General features: G+C 44.6%; 1 protein-coding gene across 2 annotated transcripts in view; it reads right to left on the reverse strand.

Annotated features, from left to right (window-relative positions):
• The window catches only part of agrn (agrin), a 478,028-nt gene that overhangs the window by 216,950 nt on the left and 236,402 nt on the right, over positions 1-24,676 (reverse strand). The gene's annotated exons all lie outside the window — the stretch shown is intronic.

Below are 24,676 nucleotides of genomic sequence, written 5' to 3' on the forward strand. Positions count from 1 at the left end.
TTCTTCTTAAAAAAAAATAAGAAACACACAGGACAACAGGTCTAAAACTCCCCCGACACTCCCAGCAACTAGAAACGCTTCCAGCTCCACATCGCCTAAACTGGCAGCTGTCTGTGCGCGTCTGGGATCATCTAACATTCTGGGGGGAGAATAATTCCCAAATTCTGGTACAAGTCTGACTCCATTCTTATGTCTAATAGTTACAGTTGTAGAGCCTCGTGTGGGTAACTTACATGAATTAATCCTTTGACATAAAACTACGGCTTATCTGCACTTTCTGGAAGACAATGATATTAAGTACCCAAAACATTAATTCTGCAGAATGTCAACATAATCCTTTGATGGTTATGAATAATATACATCACCCAGTATGTGAAATGTTATCTTCACAGAGGTATGCACAGCCTCTATTACTACCCGTGCCTCCATAGATGCAGTTAGGACATCAGTGTGATGGAGCCCCTTCCCCTCCCCTCCCCTTGTGAGCTTTTAGTTCTTCCCCCTAAAGACCCTCTGGCAGCTGTGACAAGTCTAGTGTCGCTCATCATGAATTGGAGTTGTTTTATTGAGGATGCGTTGAGCTGGTGGTCTACCCTCAGGGCGGGGTAGCTGATCTTTACACTGACCTTACCCTCCTGGTCAGATTCGTAAGCATTTTGAGCCTGACTTGGCACCAATGTTGCAGCTCTGTATGATGGGGGCATTGAACTGTACTGCTTAAGGTTCCTTTATGCTGGGGGTGGTCCATATCAGGGTCACAAAAATGCTTTAAAGTAACTATACAGGTGCAGTTTTCAGGTCTCTGGTCCTACCCTGCAGTATAAATAAGGCAAATTTAATACAATGGATCCTATTTAGGAGCAATCTCTCCACTTTCAATGTACAATTAATGACTACCATATATCTACACAGCTTTTTTGTAGCAACTCATTACTGGCCAAGAATCAAACCTCTAATGAAAGACCCAAGGGTGCCTTTTTAGCTGGGCATTTGACTGGGTAAATTCACATTTAAGATGGCAAAGCCAGCACTGCAGATGAAAAAGCCAAAAGATTTAAGCTTCTCCGAGGTTAATTGTTGTCTATGGTTGGCACCTCAATTAAGTGCTTTGTCTGACAACACCACATTCAACGTGGATGGGCACACACACAAATGACTGGAAGAGGCAGAGTTAACAGCAGCACAAATCACAAACACAACTTAGTACATAGTGTACCTTAATCATAAGTTTGGTTTTTGCACAGACGAGAGGACTGGACAGGCATCACATCAGAAGAGTTAAAATTTGAGCATCCAGCCCTGAATTTTGCTCAAAAACTGATTTTCTGCTCCCCGCAGAACTAAATTTGCCGGTACATTAACAGGCAGTAATGACAGCAGCATAAGGTTACCAGAGATCATGCATTTGAAAGCCTTGACTGAAGACTTGAAAACACCTACAGATCCACTTACAGCACCTGACTCCAGAACAGAACAAAGCTGAGTGCTCGGTGGGTGTCAATTTTCAAAAAAAAAAGGGAAAAGCCCTGACAACCTGCATTAGGTAACTTAAGATCTTAAATGGGCTGACTGCTCCACATGTTTAATTACTGGACATTACCACAATCTGCCAAAGAGTGAACAACAATTATGTGTACAGCTGGGGTTTCAATAGCTCTAATTCTGCTCTCCCCTAAGTGCACATCGTGGTCTTGGTTGTGCTACCTGCTCAGTATGTCCACTTATTCCAGGAGTGCGAAGGAACACTCCCCACTTGCTGGATAAGTGCAGCTCTGACAACACTCAAGAAACTTGACACCGTCTAAGACAAAGCAGCTTGATTACCACACCATCCACCACCTTAAATGTTCCATCCCTCCACCACTGTCACAAAGCGGCAGCAGTGAGAAGTACAAGATGCACTGCTGCAACTCGCCAAGGCTCCTTCGACAGCACCTTCCACACCCACGGCCTGTACTGCCTAGAAGGACAAGGACAGCAGGCGGATGGGAACACCACCAACCGCAGGCCAGCACCTCCAAGCCACTCACCATCCTGACTTGGAAATATATGGCCATTCCTTCACTGTCGCTGGGTCAAAATCCTGGAACTCCCTCCCTAATGGCGCTGTGGGTGCACCTACACCACATGGACTGCAGCGGTTCAAGAAGGCAGCTCACCACCACCTTCTCAAGGGTAACTAGGGATGGGCAATAAATGCTGACCCAGTCAGTGACACCCGCATCCCAAGAAAGAATAAATTTTTAAAAATTCAATGTCTCAACTTATCACTGAGGACAATGGAACACATTGTACCAGAAGTGCCTAAATTTCTCAAATAGTGCAAATGCAATTTGTATGGTGGAAAAATGGGGGCTGAAACCTACATTGTGAATGAAAACATGCGATGAAAATGAATGTCACGATGATTTTTGTCTGTGCTGAGCATCACAATATATCAGTGCTAAAAGTCAAGTATATGGTAACTTTAAGTAAAGGGCAGGGAACCTTCAGACTACAGGAAACAAATTGCACTGAGAGTCAGTGAGGGTCTGGATGGTAAAGCCTTTAAAACAGCTATAGCTGAGTTAGTAACAGTCTCTGAGTCAGAGGCTCTGGGTTCAAGTCCCACTCCAGAACCTTGAACGCCAGGCACTTCAGTGCAGAATGGTGGGAGTGCTGAATTGTTAGAGGTGCTGGCTTTCAGATGAGATTTTAAACCAAGGCCCTTTCTTCCCTTTCACTGATCCCATGGCACTATTTCAAGAACAGGGGAGTTCAGCCCAATACTGATCCCTCCATTACTATCATTGAGACGTTTTATTTGGTCATTATGTCAATGCTTTTTGTTGGAACTTGCTCTGCACAAATTAGCTGCCATGTTTCCTGCATTACATTTGCTCTTGACAGCGGACCTGCGCGAGCTCGATGGGCCGAATGGCATCCTTCTGCACTGTTACCATTCTATGACTACAACACATGACTAAATTCCAGAAGTACTTCATTGTCCATAAAGCGCTTTGGAACAGCTGGAGATTTTGAAAGGTGCTATATAAATGTAAGTCTTTAGCCACTACTAGCCTTGGGGCTTGAGATTAAGTCCAGCTCAATTCTACGGAATGAAAGATTCCTCTCTCTACCACCTGCAAGGATACGATGAGAATTATTCATAGGCAGTCTGAAGCACCCTGCCCCTCCCTCAACCCCCACCCCATCCAGGAGGCACAATAATTCACATAATGCAATTCCAATAGTACTCAATACACAATGGCAAATTCAGACAGGAGTCAAAGCCCACAGTTATGATTTGCATCAACCCTGGTCATGGGGCCAATGTTCTCTCATTGTTGCTCACAGAACTACTCAACTCACCAATCTCAACAGTGGTCAAAGGAAGCTTCCAAGGTACTTCCCTTCCCCATCCCCCACTGAAGACCCTTGCAGCTCCTAACTGGACAACACACACCACTGCGGCTATGCCAACTCCTTGGCGAAGCCAAGGTCAGACATGAGGCCTATATTTTGCACAATGGTGGATTCAAAATTAGCCAACAGTCACCGTTGAGTTATATGCACTTCAGGGCTTCCTTTATTTCTAAGCATATTATTATTTGTGTTTATAGAATTCCTGTTTGCTTGGTCTAGTAGTAACCAACCTGTGAAATCAGAGAAAGTAGTCCTGACAATTAGCTGGTGTGGGGATGCTAACACAGAGTACTGGATACTCAAACAGAAGCAGAAGGGAATGAGCGTTTGGTAACTGGCTCTGAACTTTGCATTTGTGCAATGTCACAGGGGACACACTAATAAAATGCAAATAATTTCCAAGCTAAAAGAAACTCTACAAATGTTATTTTCAGTGATTGATGCAGCCATTACTGTGCAGCCAGAGAGATAGCACTGCTCACTTCTCCAGAGCCTCTTTAGGTCAATCTGTAAATTACTGACAGGAGGCCGTACAAGAAGTGGGAAGTGGGCTTGGTTGATTTTTTTTCTCACCTACAATGGAATGAGTTCCTACTTGACATTATCAAACTAACTCATGCAGCCAGTGACAAGCTGCCCTGCCATTCAAACTCATGGCCTTGAATAGAAGACAAACATTCTTCTGTGCTGTAACCACTCTATGATTCTATATGATTCACAGGCTTAACTCTTGTCTTGCTGGGAGGTACAAGAAGAACATGTTCTTCTCATGACTAACCCAAAGCGCTTTATAGCCAATTAAGTCTTTGTGAAACATAGGCTGGAATTTTCCAGCCCCCTCGCAATGAGTTCCCCCAGGCCGGGGCTGGTGAGCCATTGAAACCTCCGTTCACATCGGCGGGACCAGAAGACCCCGGCGGCATGTGGGACTGGAAAGCTCCGGCCATAGCACTGTAGGAAACTCAGCAATCACGGTCCCACAGACAGCAATGAGATAAGTGACCATGGGGCAGAGTTTTGCCCTCATCGGGCAGTCGACCATTGACCACGATCTAGGCTGACCGTGATTTCACCCTGGTGGGCCAATTAAGGCCCGCCCAGCGTGAATCAAGTGCTTCAGCGCTTAGCGCTGTGTGCGTGTGTGTGTGTGTGCGCGTATGTGGAAGTAGGAGGGCAGGTGCAACCCTCATGCCAGCATGCGGGTGTGAGCTGGAAAAGCTCCCTGGGGCACAGAGCTGCCTCAGGGAGATGAACAGTTTTCAATATATTAAAAAAAATAGAGAATTTTAAGGTGTTAATAAAAACATGTCCCCCTCATGTGACAGTCACATGAGCAGGGACGTGTCAGAAATTAGGATGATTTAAAAAAAAAAATATTTAATGACGGATCGGAATCTCATCCCGCCCGTGGATGAGGTTTCGCAAAAAGTGCACTACACTGGGAGGATTCCCATGCTCCTTATCAAACAGTGCCACAGGATCTTTCATGACCACACGAGAGGAGAGACAGTGTCTCGGTTAAGCATCTCATCCAAAAGATGGCACTCCTCCCTTCAGTGCAGTGCTCCCTCAGAAATGCACTGGAGTGTCAGCCTAAACTACATGGTCAAATCTTTGGAGTGGGGCTTAAACCTGAACCTTAAGCCTCAGAGGCGAGAATGCTACCACTGAACCACAGCTAATACAAAGGAAGATTCTGGATAATATTTACTGAATCACTGACAGAATGCAAAACACATCCGTTTATCATCAGTGGAACAGAAAATATGGGAACATCGTTCAAGGATTTAAAATTATGAATAGAGATGAAAAAAATTAAGATAAAAATAATGTTGTGAGGAGAATAGAATGAAAACGTAAAGTGATTCTGGTAATTTTTGGAATAAATTTCTACCGCACAGTGTTTATTATATGTCTGCTAAAATATTTTACAATGCATCTTTCCAGAATCATTGTTAACTCAGTACTCAATTAATGTATTGCTAATGTATTAATGGATTTTTGATAGACAAGGACTCAAAGATTACAGGTGAAGACAGGAAAGCGGAGTTCTCAACCATGATCCTATCAAATGGTGCAGCAGGATTGAAGGGTTGAATGGTCTACTCCCAAGTTCTATGTTCCTATATAAATATTTATTAAAAGTAATGACATTGAGTTTCAGCACTTCTTTGTCAAAGCCATTATTATCTCTCTCACTATTTTATGCACAGTTTCAGACACTTCTCTCCAAGTGTAGAAAATCCATTTGAGTAGCAGCTGATCTTTTGTCATTTTAAAGTCACCAGGTTTTTTTTTGTTATAAAGTTTCATACGTTTGACTGAGGAAAGCTACTGTAAAAGGTTTGCCACTGTGAGCCCATTACAAGCACCATGGCAAACTACAAACAGAATTGCACACTGATCCTCACAGCAGGAGATCTCGTACAGCAAATATCGGAAACCAATTTCAAACTTTACACTTGAGAAAATCTTGGAAACGGTACGGAATTGCAATGTTCCTTCCTCTGATTTGTTTTTCTCTCTTGCCTTTTGAGGTATGGCTGCACACAAGCGGGGATGGCAGCCCACAGCCAAGATGGTTAGCAGCCATTGAGCACGGTGACCAGAGATTGGGGAAGGCTGCCCATGATTGGAAATGGTCACTTTGGAGTTGTGCTCGCTTAGCCAGGATGTGGGAAGATCTCCCCTGTTGGGGTGCAGTTCTTTGATAAGACCACACTCGGGATACTTTGGTCTCCCTATCTAAGGAAGGATATACTTACATTGGAGGCTGTTGCAGCAAAGCTTCACTAGGCCAGGATGAGAGGCTGAGTAAACTGGGCCTCTACTCTGCAGAGTTTAGAAGAATGAGAGATTATCTCATTAAAACATATAAGACTTTGAGGGGGTTTGCCAGGGTAGACACAGAGAGGCTGTATCCACAGGCTGGGTAACTAGAGCAGGGAGGCAAAGCCCCAGGATAAGGAGCTGAGATGAGGAAAAGTTTCTTCACTCAAAGAGTTGTGAATTTTTGGAATTCTCTACCCCAGAGAGTTGTGGATGCTCAGTCTTTGAATAGGTTTAAGGTTGAAATAGATATTTTTTTGACCTCGCAGGGAAACGAGAGGTATGGAGAGCAGGTGGGAATAGAAACTGAGGCCAAAGATCAGCCATTATCGTACTGAACAGCAGAGCAGGCTTGACGGGCATATGGTCTACTCCTGTTCCTGTTTCTTATGTACTTTCCAGTCCCTCGCCCAAATTGCAAGAGAGTGAACATAAGTAGCTTACTCTAATATGGAGGGATAAATAATCAAGCCAGAAACATGTCCTTAACCCAGTGTCTACACACAACCTTAAAAGCAGGACAGTAATCCAGTCTGATCTTTGCCTTCTCTAGTTCAAAGGCATTGAAGCCAATTTCAGCATCCATGTCCAGGCTGAGAATAGCTCACTCAGCACAGGCTGCCTTTTGGTCTGTAAAACTCGGTGACTAGTGATCTTTACCTGCTGAATCAGGTGCATTAATGTTAAAGAATAAGGATGTACAAACACCACTCCTTGACTCCTTGTTAAAGCTACTGTACCTCCCTTGTACTATTAAGGTAACGAGTGCACGCTGTATTGTACAGCCGTGTGCATGAATATAAATGCCATGATTCAGTCACAAGCTGCAAATAAAATTAGACCTGCAGCAAGTAATTTGTGATTGACACCGGTTACAAGGTTACGTCATTGCCTTTTGGTCTAAAGTGTTGTTGGTCATTCCACAAGCAATGTGACTGTCTTACAGTGGCAGGCTGCAGTGTACAAAATCTGACGACAATCGTGATAACCCGGGGGTGTAACAATAGCATCCCCTTGTGATCTGATCTAAGATAGTCAAGTCTCTTGCAAGCAGGCTTTAAAACATGGTCAGAAAAAAAAACTACTTGCCACGATGAGGCCAAATGTGAATCATTAATCCACTTTATTTCACAGCGTGTGAACATACAGAGCAATGGTTACGATAGTAATTAATTCATACCATCAATGCAACTCACCATAATAGTACAACAATAATGGCTAAGCTATCACAGGACTGGATCAAAACTCTTAAGGTAAATTTAAAGTGATTCTTAATCTCTGTTTGCCTTCTGAATATGACCAAACCTTATCCTCACAGCCTCGGTTTTAAAAAATTGACTAAATGTGCCGCTTTTTCTGGACTATCCACATTGCTTTTATCTTTATTAATATGTTCCCGACGCTGGAGGGGAGTGGGGAGGGTCAGAGGCTGTTCAGCCACTGGGTATGAGGTGCTTAACCATTGTCAAGACAAGCTAACCAGTTGTTCATCCTTTTAATCTTCAGGGAAAACAGCCTTCCTTAATATATTAGCCACTTTCGTTCATTTTTTTTTAATTAAACTCCCAGTGGATACATTTTGCTTTTAAATCCCCAAAATATAAAAGCAACTCTTCCCTTCTGCGGAAAAAAAAGGTCAAACACATTCTCAAGACGTGACCAAGACGCTATCTTGCAACATCTGACAAAATTACATCTAAGAGCTCCCAGCACCTGCAGATCTGCGTCTGACGCGAGTTCAATGGCCGGGATTTTCCGGCCCTGTGGTCGCGGGACCCGCCGTGGGAGATTTGACAGCCCTGCCAAAAGTCCATGGACTCTCGGCGGGACTGGGCGATTCCCGACGGTGGGTGGGGCTGGAAAAATCCCACCCAATATTCTCCAGCGTGGGTGGCTGGGGTACGCGACAGGACACCAAACTCGAGACGTATCAGCTCACAGCTTCTGCCAATTTATTAACCACCTGCAACAGTCAAATGAGTCGCAACTATGAGCTCGGGGAGAGCGGCTGGTGGTAAAGGAGCGAAGCAAAACTAAAATTCAGTATCCAGTGAGGTACTGAACTCGCACTCGGTGCGATGTTGCAGCAGCGCATATGCTTAGAGCAAGAGCAAGCAGTTGGGAGTCCTTTGGGGATTAGGAAGCAGCAGGTATGTCACACTGAAATACATCATTGGGCCACAGTTAATTTGCTCCTTAATGATTGATTTTTCTGTTTGAACACTGTGCTTTTGGCTGCGGCGTATTGTGGATGCAAAACACAAGTCTCTGTAAAGAAAAATGCCTGTATTTGGGATTATGCAGCAAATTCCGTTTTTTTGTCAAAGGGGAGTATGAAAAAAAAAATAAAAGCTGAGCTGGACAGGGCAACAGGTGGAATGAGAATGAGCCAAGCCAGTTATAATATCTGTGATTAAAGATGAACGTGACCTTGAAGAGAATTAGTCCTAAGCAGTGTTCTGTTACAATCTGAAACGCACTGCCTGAATGGGTGGTGGAAGCAGATTCAATAGTAACTGTCAAAGGAGAATTGGATAAATACCTGACGGGGAGAAAAATCGCAAGGTTGTGGGGAAAGAGCAGAGGAGAGTGACTAATTGGATAGTTCTTTCAATGAGCCGGCACAAGCAAGATGGGCTGAATAGCCTCCTAATGTGCTGTCAAGTTCTATGATTTAATGATACAAAATGGATTACCCCAATTGTTCAAAGGTAAATCCTCCTCCTCCTCCTGCTACTATGCCCTAAGAGGGCATTAGCAACCATGGACTTCCATTAGATTGGTCCATGATTATGCTTGGCAAAGTACTTCAGGGGTTTGCCATTGCCTTCTGTAGTATGGCTGACCAGGAAACTCTCCCACTCTTGCCACCTACCATCAGGCAGATTGCAGGTTGATAATCAACTTGTTTGGCCACGTTATGAACATGCCTCCCGTAGCCATCAAGTTCTTAATTGGGACTTGAACAGGAGCTTCTGGCTCAGAAGTCGGGGCACTACCACCACACCTCAAGGCCTCTATGACAAATTCACGACTACTTAAATGAATAATGCAACTTGCAGCCATCCATTTCATTCTTAGGTATCAGCTGTGGCTAAGTTAGTGGCACTCTTGGCTCTGAGGTGAGGGGTTCAAGTCCCACTCTAGGACTTGTGTGTTAAAATCAAGCCTGACACACCATTGCTGTACTGAGGGAGCGCTGTACTCTCAGAGGCACTGTCGTACAAGTGAGATGTTAAATTGAGGCCTTGGTTGCCGTTTTAGATGGATGTAAAAGATCCCAGGGCACTACTTTGAAGAAAAGCAGAGGAGTTCTCCCCAGCACCCTGGCCAATACTTATCCCTCAATCAACACAAAAAACAGATTATTAGGTCATTATCACATTACCTTATGGGAGCTTGCGTTGCACAGATTGACTGGTGAGTTTCCTACATTAATACAATGACTACACTTCAAAAATACTTCATTGGCTGTAATGTGCTTTGGGATGGCCAGTGGTCATGAAAAGTGTTAAACAAATGCAAGTCTTTTTTTGGTAATACTGAACTCGAGTACTGCTAAAAAAAGAAAGACATGTCAAAGCTTTTTGTCTTGCACTCGTCAGGACATTGAAGAATACCAATATCAGGGGGAAAACAATGATTTATACTGTATGTGAAGAGAGTGCTGATTGGTTGGCAAGTGGCATTGCCATGGAGTGGTGCATTCTCCATGGCAATGCCTCTTGCCAACCAATCAGCACTCTCCTCACATACAGTATAAATTGTTGTTTTCCCCCTGATATTGGTATTCTTGGGAGTGTCCTGATGAGTGCAAGACAAAAAGCTTAGACATGTCTCTTTTCAGCAAACTCTCTTGTTTTGATCTTCACATTTTATCACATTACTTCTGCTGCTCCTGCTGGTCTCAAAGCAGCACAGCAGCTTGGCCCTGATGTCAGTTCTGATCAAGCCAGTGAGACAGACCGGAGTTGGGAAGCTCAGGAGATCACAGATACTGGAGGAAGTTTCACTGCATGATTGACTGAAATGTGTGTACAACAACAGGACAAAAGGAACAGCCAGGGACAAATAGTCTATGTTCAAGTGCCGCTATTCTCAGTCAAAATGCTGAGGGTTGGTTAATTCACTTTTCAATCACACATGTAGACTGCACGGCGATTAAGTGACTGGAATTGATTTTACGCACAATTTGTGTGTCGTTATCTTCCAGTCACTGCATATTGCTAGAGAAATTGCCCAGATTTAATGGACAGGCATTACTGTGGTTTTATGTCATGAGTTCCATTTGCTGTAGTTCATAGGGACTTTTTTCAAATAGACTCTGTAGACTGTTTGCTGTAGTTTGCAATTTACACAGACTCTGCTGAGTAAACAGTCTGTTTTTGTGTAAAAGAGATCATTTAGTCTGAATCTGTCTCAAAACCCACCCTGCCACCAATTCATTGGCTGATAAAGTGGTGTCAATGGACACGCTAGCAATGTTGCTGCTGAAGTAGTCTTCATTATACTGAGCCCAACAGTGCCGGACTGTCTCAGAATAAAACAGCATCCCACCATGCAAGGTCATGGTCAAGGATCTCATTCACAGTCTAATTTTAGCACAGGAGACTGAGCTTGTTTCTTCATTTGATCCCTAAGCATATCACAAAACCAGGCAGTTGTGGACACACTCCATTTCACAAAAATAAGGAGTGTTACGGGAGTGGTCATTGACCCAGTTATCCAACTAGTCCCGCTCCCGTGCTCTTTCCTGACAGTCCTGCAGATTTCTCCTTTTCAAGCATCTACCAATTGCCTTTTGAAAATTAAAACTGAATCTGCGTCCACCACCCTTTCATGTTGTACATTCCAGATCATATTAACTTGCTGTTTGAGGGAAAAAAAAATGTTCTTCCTCATTTCCCTCCCCCCTGGATTTTCTGAGAGTTGTGTTAAATCCACACATCTCTGGTAACCAACACTTTCCACTTTCTCAAAACCGATCCCAATTTTGAACACCTCTGTCAAATCTCCTTAAACTTCCCGGCTCCAAGGAGAACAACCCCAGCTTCTCCAGCCAATGCTTCGACCTCGATATGCCGCTGATGGGCTTCAAGATACAAGCCTGAATGAAGTCCACAGCGACAAAAGGATGTCAGTCGAAGGCTGGATTAAGTTTTTCTGTGACGCTCCTTGAGTGGTCAAATGAATGGTGATCCCAGGGTACCAAGGGTAAAATAAAATGCAGTATGGAAAAAATGTACATGAACAGAATGCACCAAGAAATAGAGACCCATCAATTTATACCCACAGCCTTCCCGACATGGCAGAGGCCACTATTTTGCTGACTGTTCAAATGCACAGACATATATCTGCAATTACTTGTTTGAATCTATATTACAGCTGCAACTATTGCCGTTTTCTTACGGCTTTGAAGTAAAACAATCGTTTAGATGTATTTAGCTCTGGGGTGCTAATTCTCCGCACACAGTTGCCAAGGCATTAGTGGAATTATTTTTATTATTCGATTCTGTAGCAAGAGCCAAACCTGGTTTAAAAGACTGATTAACCAAGTTTGTGCAATGAACTGCCTCAAGGGAAATCAGTGAATCCTTTCCATTTTTTTTTTCTTCTGTCCCTAATGAATTTTCTTCAGACTACCTCTACCTCTGATTTAGACTGTGAATCTCACAGTGCTGCTCTGTCCCTTCATCATGGATGAGTGAATATAGCCATTCAGAGCACGTAACCCTGGTCACAAGTCCATTAATTCCTTGCAGTTGAAACTGGATTAAAGTGTGACCTGGGAAGGGTCAAAAATTGACAGAATGGCAAAACACCGTACACTAACAACAGTAAACCAAGAAAAGTAAAAGTTCACTAGGTGGGACAAAGGCTCATTGGATTCACACCCAAAAAAATTACAATGGATTGTAATTTAGCTTTCTCCTTGGCAACAGCTTTCATTTATACAATAACAAGATGTATTTGTACAGCAGCTTTAACGCAATAAAATGTGCCAAGATGCATCATAGGAGCGTTATAGAACAGAATATAATACCGAGCCACATTACGAGGCATTAGGTCAGGTGGTCAACAGTCATCGACAAAAAAAGTCCGGTTTTGCTCATGAATGTTCACATTGTAAACCCTGCTTGAAAGTCCTGTTCTGTCATATTTTTTGTGACCTTCACGTTGTGATTGTTTGACCATTGATGTTGTGGGTGGGGAAGTGACCGAGACTCAGACTCCAACTTTGACAAATTAATTTTCCTGCTGGAGTTGGTGCTGGAGTTGGGGGGAGGGGGAGGGAGGGAAACAATTCTTCTCAATTGGAAGGGGCAGGAGAGTGTCAACTCTTGCATTTTTGGGCTTTTACCTCAGATGTCAGTCATCGCAATTTCCAAGATGTGTTCCAGATCTCTGGTGTTTGGAAAGACTTGCACTTATATAGCGCCTTTTATGACCACCAGGCACTTCAAAGTGTTTTACAGCCATAGAAGTATTTTTCTGAAGCGTAGCCACTGTTCTAATGTAGGAAATACAGAAGCCGATATATGCTGCAGTAAACGCCCCACAAATAGCAATGTGATAATGACCAGGTAATCTACTTTGTTGTGTTGTTGAACGAGGGATAAATAATGGCCCGTTCGCTGGGATACCCCCCCTGCTCTTCTTCAGAATAGCACATGGGATCCTTTACATTCAACCGAGCAGGGGGACAGGGCCTGGGTTTAAACATCTCATCCAAAAGACAGCACCTTTGACAGTATGGCACTCCCTCACTAATTCATTGGAGTGCCAGCCTTGACTTGTGTGCCTAACCCCTAGAGTGGGACTCGAAGCCAGGATCCTGTGATTCAGAGGTGGGCCTGCTACCAACTGAGCCACAGCTGACATTTGCGAGGCATGGCTATGAGGTATTCCTATGAGGCAGACTGAAAGCTCACCTCCGTGAATTCCCAACAGGGGCGCGTAGAAGGGAGCTCCCATAGTGATTTTTACGCTTTCAGATTTTACCTCGGCAACCATTCATCGCCCCAGTACCTAAGACCATTCCAATACATTGCAGACACCAAAAAAAATGAACACACAAACATCCAAACATTAAATTTCTTCAGTAAGCACTTAAGGAGATACACTCGCTCTCAGAAGATAACCATTTATTGGAATTGTTACCTAATGTCTATCTCACTTACTGCAGATGACACACTGTGAACAGGAATATTCTTTCATGCTTTTCCTCTTTTAAGCATGCTCTCTGATAGATCATGTTTTAACATTCAGGCCCTGCTGACAGCCTCCATTTTTTTTGCCCCACGCAAATGATGTGAAACAAAAAATCCCTGAGGCGTGAAAGTTAATGATGCGAACTTTCAATCAGACAAAATTAAGCCAAAATAACATCAAAATCCAGCCGTCAGATCGCTGCAAGGACCTGACAGGAGCAGAGAGGATACAAAAAGACAATCTGAATTTCCAGCGACTCTGCTGGTGAAAGCATAGCAATGAAACCCCGTGTAGGGCTCCGTCATCTAACAGAGCTCTAATCTATTTGGAAATAACTCCCACTGGGCAGCTCTCTGTAAGACAGAAAAGCGCTCTAACACTTGGAGAGTGCCTCCAGCACTAGGCACACAGGGCCGCACTGACAGCGCTCCCTTTGAATAAAGGTCTTTGAAAACAAGCTGACCTGATCCCTAACCGCTGGAATAGAGATGAAAGTTATTTTTAAAAAAAAAAGAAATTAATTAATTGGCTGATTACTATATTATCCAATTTGGTGAATAATTCAAAGTCAATTGAAAAAAAAGGTAAAATTTAATCTGCCTTTAAAAATAAAGCTAAAAATCTGAGAATTTGCCTAATTCAAAAGACTTTCCTTAAATTACCCATCACTCTTTGGACATAGCTTCAAGGATGTAATTATGTTGCTGCAGCAGTGCTGCACTTTTAAATTTGCATTTGACTCGTGCTGATCCTGAACTTGCTTTGCCTTTGTTCCATTTTCACGAGCCACGAGGCAGTTCTGGGTTAATTTCGGCTAGTCGTGACGCTCTTTTTAAAAACCCTGGCCTGGTGACCAAGCAAAGAACAGCAGCATTCACTGCAGCTGAATAATTTACACAGACAACAATAACTTAACCCTCGATATAGAAAAACAATGTCCAAAGGCGTTTCAAAGATCAGGCAAAAATTGATACTGAGCCACTGAAGGAGATATTACGACGAGTACGTGAAAGCTTTGTCAAAGATGTAGGTTTTTTAAGGGTGGGGTTTCAAGGAGGAGAGAGAGGTATAGAGGTGTGTGGAGGGAGCTGCAGAGCTTAGGGCCCAGGTGACTGAAGCCATGGTTGCCAGTGGTGGGGTAAAGGGAATGCAGAATGTACAAGAGGATATGGCTGGAGGAATGTAGAGTTATTGGAGAGTACTAAAGTTAGAGGAATTTACTGAGATAGAGAACCCTGATATCGAGAAATGGCTGAAGGCACTTGATGCTTTAAAGGCTATTGATCTGGGAAACATCCCAGCAGTGAGACTGAAGACCTGTGCTCCAGAACTAACTGCACCCCGGGTCAAGCTGTTCCAGTGAAGCTAAAACACCCAACAATGTGGAATATTGCCCAGATATGTCCTGTTCACAAAGAGCAAAACTGGCCAATTACACCACCACCCCCCCACCCCCCATCACTCTACTATCGCTCATCAGTAAAGTGACAGAAGGATTCATCAACAGTGCTATCAAGCGGCACTTGCTTAGCAATAACCTGCTCACTGATGCTCAGTTTGGGTTCTGCCAGAGCCACTCAGCTCCTGACTTCATTACAGCCTTGTTCCAAACATGGACAAAAGAGCTGAACTCACGAGGTGAGGTGAGAGTGACTGCCCTTGATATCAAGGCCACATTTGATTGAGTGCAGCATCAAGGAGTCTTAGCAAAACTGGAGTCAATGAGAATCAGGGAGAAACGCTTTACTGGTTGGAGTCATACCTAGCACAAAGGAAGATAGTTGTGGTTGCTGGACATCAATCATCTCAGTCCCAAGACATCACTGCAGGAGTTCCTCAGGGTAGTGTCCTCTGTCCAACCATCTTCAACTGCTTCATCAATGACCTTCTCTCCATCATAAGGTGAGAAGTTCGCTGATGATTGCACAATGTTCAGTTCTATTTGTGATGCCTCAGATACTGAAGCAGTCCATGTCCATATGCAGCAAGACCTGGACAACATTCAGGCTTTGGCTGACAAGTGGTAAGTGACATCTGTGCCAAACAAGTGCCAGGCAATGATCAACTTCAACAAGAGAGAACCTAAGCATCTTCCCGTGACATTCAATGGCATTACCATCGCTGAATCTCCCACTATCAAATCTTGGGCTGGACCAGCCATATAAATACTGGCTCCAAAAGCAGGTCAGAGGCTGGGAATTCTGTGGAGAATAACTCACCACCTGACTCCCCAAAGCCTGTCCATCATCCAAAACACAAAAATCAGGAGTGTGATGGAATACTCCCCACTTGCCTGGATCTTGCAGCTCCAACAACGCTCGAGAAGCTTGACACCATCCAGGACAAAGCAGCCCTCATCCACCACTTTCAAACATTCACTCCCTCCACCACTGGCACCAGTCTGCAGCATCTACAAGATGCATTGCAGCAACTCACCAAGCCTCCATCGACAGCAACTTCCAAACCCAGAACCTCTACAACACTGAAGGGCAAAGACATGGGATGCATGGGAACACCACCACTTGCAAGTTCCCCTCTAAGTCGCACACCATCCTGATTTGGAACTATATTGTCTTTCCTTCACTGTCACTTGGTCAAAATACTGGAACTCCCTCCCCTAACAGCACTGTGGGTGTACCCACACCACATGGACCACAGCGGTCCAAGAAGGTCATTCATGACCATCTTCTCAAGAGCAGTTAGGGATGGGCAATAAATGCTGGCCCAGCCAGGGCCCCTCACATCCCATCAAAGAATAAAAAAGGGGTTAGAACATGAGAATTTTAAACTAGAAGAATGGGGAGACCGAGAGCCAGTGTATGTGAGCAAGCAAAGGGGCGATAGATGAATGAGTCTTGGTGTGAGTTAGGATATGGACAGCAGGGATTCAGGAGACGTAGACTCTGGGGAAAAATACAAGCATTGGCAGAATTCTAGGGCTTTAAGTGCCATTCATGCATTTTCCATGGTACACATTGACAAGACGTTTAACACAGCTTGAGAGAGGATTTCCCTTTGTTTGAACATCAGAAGATTAAATTTAAATGCTAATACAATCCATCTTGTCCACTTATCTTACCAATTAAAGCCGGTTAATCACTTTAAAGATGAAGGATGACTTTACCCTAGCAAGGTTGGCTCTACCAGTGATCAACCTTGCAAATTTTTATTGATTATTCTTGTGCGTGATGAATGCTAATGCCCCTGAAATTCTGGTGATAATGAGATCCAGCATTGGACCCTCAAAAGGAACATCTGACACAAATCCAGGATCCTGAATGGCAGGCAGAATGCACTTAACTGCATTCACTGTCTGAAGAAGGGCAAGAGAGTTACTCCCAGCGGCCTGGCCAATATTTATTCCTCAACCAACATCAACAAAGAGAGATTATCTGATTGTTACCACATTATTGTTAGTGGAGCTTGCTTTGTGCAAATTGGCTGCTGTGCTTCTGATGACAGTGGCCAGATTTGAAAACTATTTAATTGGCTGTAAAACACTTGGGAATGTCCCGAGTTCATGAAAGGCTCCTATATAAATGCAAGCCTTTCTTCTTTTTCAGACGTGATGTTGAACAGGGGCTCCTCACAGGCAGACTTAAAAGGTCCCACAGCGCTATTTAGAAGGAGGTGCAGGGGCATTATTCCTCGCTATCCTGGCCAATACTTGTCCCCAAAATCAACATCACTTAAAACAGATTGTCTGTCTGGTTGTTATCTCATTGCTGTTTGTGGGAGCTTGCTGTGCGCAAGCCACCTGCCGGTGATTCCTACTACACTTCAAAAATACTTCATTGGCAGTGAAAGGCACTATATAAATGCAAGTCCTTTCCTTTCTCGGGGACTATCGATAGAGCAGGCTGCTGATGACATTAAGAGACACACGTTGTCTCTTAACTCTGCAGCAACAGTGCAACAGACAGGTCCGTTATAGAGTTCCTAGCATGTCCTCTGGTTGAGTCTCAATGCGGACTAAAGATTAAAAAAAAATCAGTAAAATAAATCTTGAGGGATTTTGCAGTGACAGAAATGCTGCCAGATGACAATGTTTCTGCAGCATGTAAGTGAGCTCATGTGGAAAGAGCCACATTCTCTTCACAATTCCTTTCCCTTTGAATAATTCATCCTCCATTAATACTGTGAAAGTGCTCCTGAAATTTTCCACTTCCCCTTGGGTGAGTTCAAGAGATCAGCGCCAGCACCAGGAGAACTGAGCGTGTGCGGGTTTTTGGCAGGCACAGTTGCCCAGTCACAAAGTTCACGACCTACACTGGCCCACTGACCATTATCTGATGGTCACTGGAGGGCCCTGCAGGTCAGGGATCGGGAAACCTGATTATTAGCCCGTAATGGGCAAAATGGCACCCAGCAGTCTCTGTGGCCCCAGCAGCAGCTATTTACATTGGTTTTATGCACCGAGGCCCTGAACAAAACCAACTCAAAGGTAAACTTCCTTGAGTCTTGTGAGTTCACTAGTCGAGTAAACTGGAATTGCACGCTTTCGTGTACACTGGTTAGTCGATGCTCGCTATCAATGACGGAGAGAGAGACCTTCATAAGAACAAACTGTAGCTGTTTATTCCAGCAGAAGGCAGAGCACTAAATCCTTGCTTGCTCCCACAACCACCTCCAGCTCCAGACTTACAGTTAAACAGTGTCCCGCACTGTACGTTGTTTGGTCATTATCACATGGTTAGTCCACTTGCATTCTCTTATAGGTACATAGGACCTCACTGTACCACAGTTTCCTTCCTCCATTTAAGTCCAAATAAAAACCCGTCAGTTAATGTCTTTCTCAAAGCATTCACACCAAGAGACATGGGATCATTTCTGCAGCTATCACAGAATTGGCACCCAAGAGGAGGGGCAGAGAAAGAAATGATCAAGAGACAGAAAGAGAGTAGGTCAAGGGGGACAGAGAGAGAGAGAGAGAGAGACAGACAGACAGACAGACAGTGACAATAGGGAAGAAAAACAGAGAGACTGAGGGGGACAGTGTGAGATAGAGAGTTGGGGGAGACAGAGATAGAAAGGCAGGGAGAGAGAGAGAGAGACAGAGAAAGAGAGAGACAGACAGAGACGGACAGAGAGACAGATGGACAGAAAGAGAGAGAGAGAGAGATGGACAGAGAGAGAGAGAGAGAGAGAGTTGGACAGAGAGAGAGAGAGATGGACAGAGATGGACAGAGAGAGAGAGAGAGAGACAGAGATGGACAGAGAGAGACGGACAGAGAGAGAGAGGGCCAGATTTTTATCTTTGAGGTGGAAAGGGAGTTGGGGATTTTCCAAACTTCATGATCCCGCCTCCATTCTGGCCCAGCTGCCGTATTTTCATTCGGAGGACGCAGTGCACAGGATGGATTCAGGCCCACTGCCTCCCGAAGCAGGATTGAGGCGGCAGTGAGGATACGTGAATGCCGAGGTGGGCAGGTTAGAAAGTCTGCCTTCATCTGTTGGGACATCGGCCCATTCTCAACATGGCTGTTAGGCCCCTAACCCTCATCCCCCTCACCCCATACCCCTTTACCCCCATGCCTCCTCCAAGCCAACTGTGCCTCCTCCATACTCACTCTTCCATTGTCTAATAGGTAGAGAACCAATAAGCCATGTAATAACACTGGCAAGTTTTTGAAATGCTTATACACAAGCATTCATACTCCCATTGAAAAAAGCTTTAATCCTCTCAACACTTCTTAATCTTGTCCAAACAAACAAGCGTTGAAAAACCATTTCAAAGAAAAAGTTATTACAAGCTCATAAAACTGTCAAACAAAGCTAAAAGTCCGCTTTACAGTTGTAACCCCCTGCTGAGCTGAATCTATTGGTGGATTTGGTGGTCAGCCAAGCTTCCATAATGGGATTCCACTGCAAAACTGGGTCAACATTGAAACCTTTGAAGCAGGGACTGCAGATGGGAGACTTCTTTGATTGATGGGGTAGAGAAAGGCAGAGAGAGAAGTACAGAAACAATCAAGATAGTGCATGAGGGAGCATGGGCCAAACCATGAGCAAAAGAGCAGGCATAGTGAAGGGTAAAAAGAAAAGAATCAGACAGTAGAAGAGAGCCAGCGACAGTTACAGAAAGGAAGAATTTTTTTTAATGAACATAGCCATGAGAGATCAACTAGCTAAGCCTTAAAATTCATTAGAATAACTGAGATTGCACTTTTTAAAAAAAAAACTTCACTGGCTGTGAAACGGAACATCCGGAGGTTGTGAAAGGTGCTACAGAAATTCGTAATCGCTGCTTCTCTGCATCATTCCTCGACAAAGCCTGTGTTCACTGAAATACTAACAACAGCCTCAAACAAACCATTTTTTGGGAAGTCATTATTAGTTTACCTGCTCACTTGTGTAACCAGATTAATATCTGTTGCACAAAAGAAGGGGGGTGGGAAGAGCTGGGGGTGGGGGATGGTGGAGGGTAGGAAGGGGCATTGGGAGTATGGTGATTGTGGTGAAGACTGTGGAGGGCAGTAAGAGACAGTGAGTAGGAGGGGGAGAGAGAGAGAGAGAGAGAGAGAGAGAGAGTGAGGGGGAAAGAGCGTAGAGAGGAGGGAACTGTGAGGAGAGAGCAGAGGGAGGAGAGAATGGAGGTGGGAGAGAACACAAAGGGGTGAAAGTGAAGGGAGGAGAGCGAGGGAGAGAAAATGAAGGGAAAGAGAGAGCGCAGTGGGGAGACAGCGAGAGGCTGAGGGTGTGCAAGGCAGAGAGGGTGAGGTGGAGGGGTAGGGGGGCGCACGCGAGGTGGAGGGGTAGGGAGGTGCACAAGCAGGCGCAGAGGAGAGAGCGAGGGAGAGAGAGACTGAGGGGGGGAGGGAGAGCCAGGGGGAGGGAGGGGAGTGACAATGAGCGGGAGAGAGGAGGAGAGAGCGAGGGGTAGAGACAGCGAGGGGGACAATATGAAGGGGGAATGTGAGCATGGAGAGGAAGCGGGAGAGAGTATGTGTGGAGGGCAAGAGAGTGAGGGGCAGAAAGGGAGCGAGGGGGAGATAGATTGCGAGGGGGAAGAGGGAAAGGGGGAGAAGAGGGACAGAGCACACGGGGGCAAGTGACTGCAGGGTTAAAGAGATGAAATGGAGCGAGTGTGCAATGGGGCTGGGGGAAGGGGGGGGGGTGGAGACAGAGTTCCAGGTTTAGTAGCATGTTTCAATACTTGTTGATATGCACTACACACTTTGCACTAAATTACGAATATTTACACAATTTGAATTGGTATCCTAGGAACGTCAACATATATTGACCTCAGACAGGGATTTACTGAGCAAGCGGAATCTATAAACAGGTCGGGGATGCTAATAAATGTGTTTCTATGGGGAAGTGAGATTAGTTTTGGACTACCCTAAAGCATAAATCAGCGGAAGCACAATGGGCCAAATGGCCTCCTGTGTTGTAAAATGCTCTGAAAATATGGAGCTGTTATCAGTGTTTTGCAAGGTTGAATTTGTGAGGAAATTATGCAAATCAAAATGCAGCATCAATTAATTGCTTAGAGGCTGCAATTTAAAAATCATCCTTTAATTCAAATTGTAGAATAATAGGGCTCCTTGAATCCAAAATGTTGATTGCTGGGTTTAAGCAAACTTGCAATTACATATCCAACGTTCTGCTGATCCTCTATTGCCACCTGCTGGAGTTTACCCATATTACATGTGAAGATATTCTTACTGAAAACCTGAGTTTGGGATTTCTCTCTCCTCCATTCCAGTTCCTCACCCCACCCCACCCACCTGGAATTCTGCGCTGTAAACAGCAAGTCTTGCTAGGGTACATAATGCAGTGGCGGCCTCAAAAACCTCACCTAAGTGACCATTCTATGTGCTAGTGAAGGAGTCAGTGGCCTTAGAAAGGGTATGTACGGAGGGTGGGGGATAGTTACATTTATGTGCAGTACATTCAAGCTGCAAACCGGTCCAATTGACATTAAAATACCAAATGAAAAGATGAACAAAGGAAATCTCTTTATACTCATTGCAGTTAACAGAGATGGACCAGAGAAAATCACGTCACTCATACTTACAGGTTTTAAAAAAATTCATTCATGGGATGCGGGCATCGCTGGCTGGGCCAGCATTTATTCCTCATCCCTTGTTGCCCTTGAGCAGGAGGTGGTGAGCTGCCTTCTTGAACCACTTGCAGCCCATAATGTCACAAACAAAATGGCATCCAAAGGAATTCATGAAGGGGTTTGCTAGTTTAAACGTGGAGAAGATGCACCCACTTGCAGGGGGAGACCAGAACTAGAGGACCATAAATATAAGATAATCACCGATAAAGGCAACAGAGACTTCAGGAGAAACCTCTTTATCCAGAGAGGGGTTAGAACGGGGAACTCACGACCACAGGGAGTAGTTTAGGCAAACAGCATTGGTACGTTTAAGGTGGAAGCTGGATAAACACCGGGAGGGAGAAAGGGATAGAAGGTTATGTTTATACAGTTAAGAGGGATGTGAAAGGCTTCATGTGCAGCATAAACATTGGCATAGACCAGTGGGCTGAATGGCCTGTATCTGTGCTGTACATTCTGTGCAATTCTGTGTAAGAATTAGAGGAACGTAAATTAAACCCTGAACATTTGTGTGTCAGCTTGGCTGGATTAGAAGTTTCCCAATCTCTGGTTTAGAAGGTAGTGTGTTCAAACTGCCCAGGACTCAAACACATAAACCTCATGGAGTTTTGAGGTTTCACAAACCAGCACTGCGTCAATCAGAATCCCTGTGGATATTAAAGATCCGATCACTATTTGAATAACGGGTCGAGTTCGGATGGTGTCCTGGCCAACATTCCTCAGTAAACCAACAGAGAGCTCCCTCACTTAAATTGCTGTCGGTGGGATCTTGCTGTGCATAAAAGACACTGGTAGGAATCATTACGCTTGGAAATGCTCAGTGCTGTTTCTGGAAAAAATGCAACAATAAACGACAAGATTTTACTGTAAATATTCTGGCCATACATGTTTGATTTTATTATGGCTGAGGTTGGGGGGGCGGGGTGGTGGTGGTGGTGGTTGTGGTGGTGGAGGGGTTAGATAAAACAATGTGCAGAATACAACTTGATGGATCACAGAGCAGCGAGACCACAGTTCTGCTGGGATCTTTCCACTGTAACTATATTCTCCTCCCTGCCTGATGGAATCTGCAGTCATGGGTTACAAAAGTAGCAAAGAATTTCACACTTTTCTCTCGCTAAATGCATGTGCCAAGACAAACTAACACTGGTCACTCCAACCAGGAATGTGCGGCAGGCAATAACTGTGGGAGAACGCTACCCCTGCACCTTCTAATCTCAGGGCTGTTTTCTCGGTACTTGAGAAGCATCTAACTCAAATAGCTTTCCATACAAGTCATGGGTTTGTCTGACAATTAAGCCCTGCCTTGGTGTTAACTCTTCAGCAGAACCATTTTGAGACCAAAGCAACTCTGCTATCTTACACACACCCCACCTCCCCGCCACATCCTGTGAAATTCAGAGACTGTGCCACAGCCCCAGGGCTATCCTTGTGAGGGGTGCCACCTTGACATTCTAAATGGGTTCGAAAAAGAGGGGGTGGGAGAAGGCCGGTGTGCAGCATAAACACCATCACAATCAATATTAGCCAGGACACCAGAGAGAACTCCCTCTTGCTCTTCTTTGAACAGTGCCATGAAACCTTTACATGCAGCTGAGGGGGGCCCAAAAGGGTTAAACATCTCATCTGAAAGACAGCACCGCTGCCAGTGCAGCATTCCCCCAAGGCGTTTTCCCAGATTATGTAGTGAAAGCATTGAGCCCAGTCCCCCTGCAAACTTTAAGGTGCCTGAGAGCATACACAAAGGAGATGGATTTCTCTCAGTGCACCAGCCAGTATCCTTACCTTGATCAACACCAGAACAACAGAGTAACCGGTGAATCATCTCAATGGCATTGTGTGATGCAGTTGGGACAAAATATCTGTCTCATTCACCCTTTGAAAGAGGCTCATTGCGTCAAACAGACGTTCTCACAATGTGCTCTTCGAGTCCAAACCTTTTCTTTATTTCTAGGAAGTTATTCCATTAACACATTGGTAAATAGCTCACAAAAGGAACAAGATGCAAGAAGACTAACAGAAGTTTAGCGCTCCAATGTCTGCCAGACTTTCACCCACACTTGCAGTCACTCTGGGGTTTTGTTTTGCCTGGGATTAACACTTGCAAGTGAAGGATCTGCTTCACCCAGTTATGAAAACTCGCTACATCATATCAAAATGGCATGAAAACACTCTCGAGTCAGCCAAATGGGGTGTCAACAAACTGCAGTTGGCCGGGGAACTTTATTAGGAAACAGAAAATGGGCAGAACAGAATGTGTGAACTAACTTGCGGCACTTTGAATTGGGTGAGCTGCACTGGGTTTCAGTGAAGTATTACCACCAGGCGGCATCTGTGCCACAGACCATCCTGAGATCCTCTTTTGTGCTGGGATAATTCTGGATGTTTGAATGTCAGAGCCTGGGTTCGGAGGTGGACCCCCTCTAGCTGAGAAATCTGCCTTTCCCAGATCTCTGACAGACTGGCACTGTTCCGCAGGCCTCACTTCACATTTTTTGGGAAAAAAAAAGGGCCCTTCAACTTTGACGAGCTCTTCTGCCCCACTCTTCTGTTTGACGCTGCTGCCTCTCCAGCTCATCACTTTGACAAAGAAACACGCAGGCTCTGGCCACCATTGTTCCTCTTCATATGCAGCACTGTCACATGACAGCACTACTCGAGGAAGTCTCACGGTGGTAATACTAGGGCTGAGACGGGGAGGGACTGCAAGGGAAGGACTGGATAGGTTTCTCCAGGAAAGGAAAGGCTGAGGAGTGGCCCTAACAGATTGCAACCTTTAAAACGAGGGAGGCTGAAACTCGAGGCCATAAATGTAAAATAATCACTAATAAATCCAATGAGGAATTCAGGAAAGGCTTATTTAACCAGGGAGTGGTTAGAATGTGCATCCTGCTATGATGAGGGACAGCTGAAGCAAATAGCATTTAAAAGACAGATAAACACATGAGGCAGAAAGGGGTAGAAAGCTACATTGGTAGGGTGGGGTGAAGTAGGTTCATGCGGAGTTTAAATGCAGACACAGATCAGTTGGGCAGAATGCTTCAGTGTTACAAATTCTATGTGATTATTTTAGTGGTTTTCCAACCCGCTGACATGTCTAAAGACAGATCAGGCGATTATGTGAGAGTAAATTCTGAATTTAATTGATTGCCGATGACTTCT

This window comes from Carcharodon carcharias, chromosome 15 (assembly GCF_017639515.1).
Source record: "Carcharodon carcharias isolate sCarCar2 chromosome 15, sCarCar2.pri, whole genome shotgun sequence".
Lineage (NCBI taxonomy): Eukaryota > Metazoa > Chordata > Chondrichthyes > Lamniformes > Lamnidae > Carcharodon > Carcharodon carcharias.